Below are 4,838 nucleotides of genomic sequence, written 5' to 3'. Positions count from 1 at the left end.
CAACAATAAACAAGTTCTTAGAAATATATAACCTTCTTAGATTGAATCATTAAGAACTGAAAAACTTAAATTGACCAATTAACAGTAAGAAAAATGAAACAATCATCAAAAATCACTCAAAAAGTAAAAGTCCAGGACAAGATGTTTTCACTAGTGAATTCTACCAAACAATCAAAGATGATTTAGTACCTGTTTTTCTCAAAGTTTTCCCAAAAATTTGAAGAAAAGACAATACTTTCTAACTATTTTATGAGGTTGATATTACCCTGATACCAAAATCTATTGAAGATAATATACACACAAAAAATAAAACTACAGACCAATATCTCTGATTAATACAGATGCAAAAATCCTAAACAAAATAGCAAATTGAATACAACAATACATTAAAAAAATATACAACATGACCAAGTGGGCTTCATCCAGGGGCACAAGGATGGTTTAATATACACAAATCGATTAATGTGATATACCACATAAACATATGATTATATCAATAGATGCAGAAAAAGCATTTGACAAGATACAGCAACCATTTATGATTAAAACACTTAATAAAATAGGTATAGAAGGAAAGTACTTCAACATAATAAAAGTCAAATATGACAAATCCACAGCTAATATCATACATAATGGTGAAAAACTGAAAACTTTCCCTATAAGATCAGGAACAAGATAAGGTTGTCCCTTATCACCACTATAAGCAATATAGTGTTGGAAGTCCTAGCTAGGGCAATCAGGCAAGAGAAAGAAATAAAAGGCATCCAAATTGGGAATGAAGAAGTCAAATTGTCACTTTTTGCAGATGATATGATTCTTTATATAGAAAAACCCTAAAGATTCCACACACACACAAAAAAATCTACTGGAAACAATAAACAAATACAGTAGATTTTCAGGATGTAAAATCAATGTAAAAAAATCCACAGCATTGTTATGCACTAACAATAAATTTTCAGAAAAAGAAATGAAAAAAAAAATCCTTTTGTGATTGTAACAAAAAGAATACAATACCTAGAAAGAAACCTACTGAAGCATGTGAAGAACCTGTGTACTGAAACTATAAGACTTTTTTTAAAGAAATTGAAGAAGACATAAAGAAATAGACATATATTTTGTGTTCATGGATTGAAAAAATCTACAGTTAAAATGACCTATTACCCAAAGCAATGTACAGGTTTAATATAATCCCCATCAAAATACCTGTGGCACTTTTAAAAGAAATAGAAGAAAATATCATCAAATTTGTATGGAAACACAAAAGATCCCGAATAGCTAAAGCAATCCTGAGAAAAATGAACAAGGCAAGAAGCATTACTCTGCCTGACTTCAAATTATACTATAAAGTAACAATAATCAAAACAGCATGGTATTGGCAGGAAAACAGACACACAGACCAATGCAACAGAATTGAAAGCCCAGAAATAAACCCACATGTGTGGGCAAATAATTTTCAACAAAGAGGCCAAAAACATACAATGGAGAAAGGAAAGCCTCTTCAATAAATGATGCTGAAAAAATTGGAAAACCACACGCAAAAGAATGAAACTAAACTGCTGTCACCTTTATTTTCCCATTATTTTGGATACTGTGAAGTACAAGGCTAAATACGTGTCTCTCTTTCAATATTTGCAGAAAATCTTACCGTGTGCATGCTGTATGAGTATCACCTTCATTTTTATTTTCCACTTATATTTTTCTCTTATCTCCATTGCAAAGTCTGTCATTTTCATTAATGTTTTAAATTCTGATTTTCTCTAAAGAATTATAAATCATTTTCAGAATATAACTAGTACTTTATAGTGTAGTAGATTGCGTTATTGACCCCAATTCTTCTCTCTTTCCTGCATCCACACCTTTCGTCATATAACTTTGAAGTTCTTCCCCTAGACTTTAAGTTCAACCATGTGTCTTGCTTTGGCCAGTCCAGTGAGGCAGATATGAAGTGTGCCAGTTCAGAGCCTAGGCATTAAGAACTTTTATCTATTTTGACACACATTCTTGTGCGGTCATTGCTATTGGAAGAATACTGCTGGATAATCTGCTGGTCCAAGGTAAATAAGAAACACATACAACAAACCCAAAGAATTGGTACATGAAACAAGGCCTCTCTAGCTGTTGTAGCCTAGATTAACAGACCCCAAAAGAGTCCAACTGAGATCAGCAGAGACACGCCAGGTCCTATTTAAATAAGACCTTCTTGTTATCGTCCATGTGAGTTAACTAAATAAATTGTTGAATGTTATTGATATTTTTGTTAGTTTTTTACACAGCATTATTTTGGCAGTAGCTAACCAATAAATATACAGTGTGTGTGTGAGTGCATGCGTGTGTTGTGTGTGTGCTTTCTCTTAAGCTTGCTTGGTATTTTAAATTCTGTTTCTTGGTTATGTGTCACCCATTATCAGCTAAAATGGAGCTGAAATATTAATGGATATTATTAATTAATAAAATGGTTTGACTTGTCACTGATGAGAGATTCATGACCTTGGTTTAAGCTTTAGCTCTAGAGTCTATCATCCACATAATATTGTGACCTTGAATAATCTTTTATCACTCAGCCCTTCATTTTTATCATCAATAAGTAGTTGATGTTTGAGTATGTGACCTCAAGCCTCGTCTCAGGATTCTCCACAAATTTGTAGGGTATGACCAATCGATGATATCTGTCATTACCACGAGACTGAAAGAAAGCAGCAGAATATTTGTCAGGTATTTGCCTTCTCTCTCAATATAACATGAAGTATCACCTATTTACTTATTCATGTTTATAGCTAACAACATTTAACTCTCATACTCCATATTACTTAAATGAAGATTCCTATAAAATCAAATATAATATTGTAAATAATCAAAGTCAGTAACATTTATACCTGATTTAAAATTCTACTCTCATAGTGTGGTCCATGAAGATCATTCCATTACAGCTCTTATTTTATTTTAATTTAAGATCAAATTGTTATCCCATAGTAATAGATTTATTTAGTAGCAAAACTGGAACTAGAAATCTCCTCATTATCACCAGTCCAACACTCTAACTAGGAGGCCTCACTAAATCTCTTGTGCCTCTAAGTAATTTCCATAATTTTACTAACTACTGCTTTACGGAGCCTCTGACCTAATTTATAGCCTTTTCTCAACAGACTAATGGTAAAGAAAATAGGAGAATTTTATACATTTGGGAAATAAATTCATAGTTAACCAATAATATTTTCTACATTACTGAATATTTAAAAAGCAAAAACTGTAAAAAGTGAAAGTATCTTCCAATGTTTTTATTAAAGGTCCAAGTATTTCATCATTTTTTTTCTTTAATTCTCTCATTAAAGTATATATAAATCATACTTTAAATGTAACTCTAGGTTTGAGTTTCTAGAGAAAGAAGCTATATAAGAATTCTATAAGAGCTTAAATTTATGATTTCTCCATGAGGAAAAAACAGATCCTGAACTGTTTTTAAAGGTGTTATAGAATAGGAGAGCCTCTTAGAATGACTCTAATTCTGAAATAATTAAAAATAAAAATGACTAGTTAGAGATTTTTAATAAAAAGGAGTAAAAAGAGATCAATTAGCAGTATCACTACATACCTCATCCAGTATTTGGTTCCTGAACTTGGTTAATTGAAGAATTGAGTTCACGTCTCCACTTGATCCAATGCTGATTTAATGTGAGAAGTAAATTTATTGTTAATGTGCTGTGGAAATAGCCCCCAAGAGAGGTTAAGTGATCTAACAGCTGACTTGTCAGGTAGCTTCATTTACTTCAAGATACATAAAGACAATTCAGAGAGGACAAAGAATCAGATGTGATATCTGATTCGGGGAGATAATGATACATCAAACGGGAGTCAAAACAAAACCATAAGTCAACCTTATGCATGTAGGAAAACTTGTCTTCTGGTATTAGACTTCCAAAACTGTTTTGGCTTGCTAACTAGAGATTTCTAATTATATTTGTATCAAACCACTGTTTCCTGGTTAATTCTAACAGAATTTGTATCCCTCCCTGCAAACTCTGTGAATGTGCATACACAGGCATGTATAGTACAAATGGGCACTTATTTCATATTACTCTCTCTATGTCTGTAATGAACCATTTCTATTGACATGATGCTAACTGCATAGATCTGGTACTCAAAAGTCTCATTCTTTTGCTGCCTGGCCGCCATCTGGAGCTACCACCAAAGCCAGTTATCCTATAGATTTACTCTTGATACTCCAGGAATCTAGACTAGAAAATAACAAAGGCTTTACAGTAATTCAGGGCCAATATTGGAAAAGCAGTGTAAGTAAAGTCCAACAGGATTTTCGAAAATATCCAGTATTTGCTTAATGCTGTGTTGGGTGCTCTAAATAGAAAGACGAATAAAGCACAATATCTAATCTCAAAGAGTTTGCAGTCTGGTAAGGAAATGTCATAGGCTGTCCTGATGGTGTGTCAGTAGGGCTGGTTTGATATATGAAAAGTGGAAAGCCATTAAATTAACAGAGAGGTTCCTAAGGTAAGGTGAAACAAGATTTTCATCCTCCCCTGAATTTACTGACAGTGGCAATAAAAGGAGTAGTAGATATAAATTAACCACCTACCTTTTAGAGCTGGTTCTAAAAAGGATTCAAGACTGTTATGGATATAATCTGCCCATAAATTGCAGTCATGAAGAAAGTAATTACCCTTACTTTAACTTGTTTTGCAGATACTTCTTAGATTGACTTGTGATTGTTCTCTTCTTAAATATATTTTAAAACCATGTTTAATTTTTCAAATTGTAAAATATTATGTATTTATTAGGTAATGTTTGGGCTACAAAAAATCAAAAAAATAATTCATAATTCCAAT

Source organism: Pteropus vampyrus, unplaced genomic scaffold (assembly GCF_000151845.1).
Source record: "Pteropus vampyrus isolate Shadow unplaced genomic scaffold, Pvam_2.0 Scaffold473, whole genome shotgun sequence".
NCBI classification, from domain to species: Eukaryota; Metazoa; Chordata; class Mammalia; order Chiroptera; family Pteropodidae; genus Pteropus; species Pteropus vampyrus.
The sequence above is the reverse complement of the archived record's forward strand: the minus strand, read 5'-3'. Positions refer to the sequence as shown.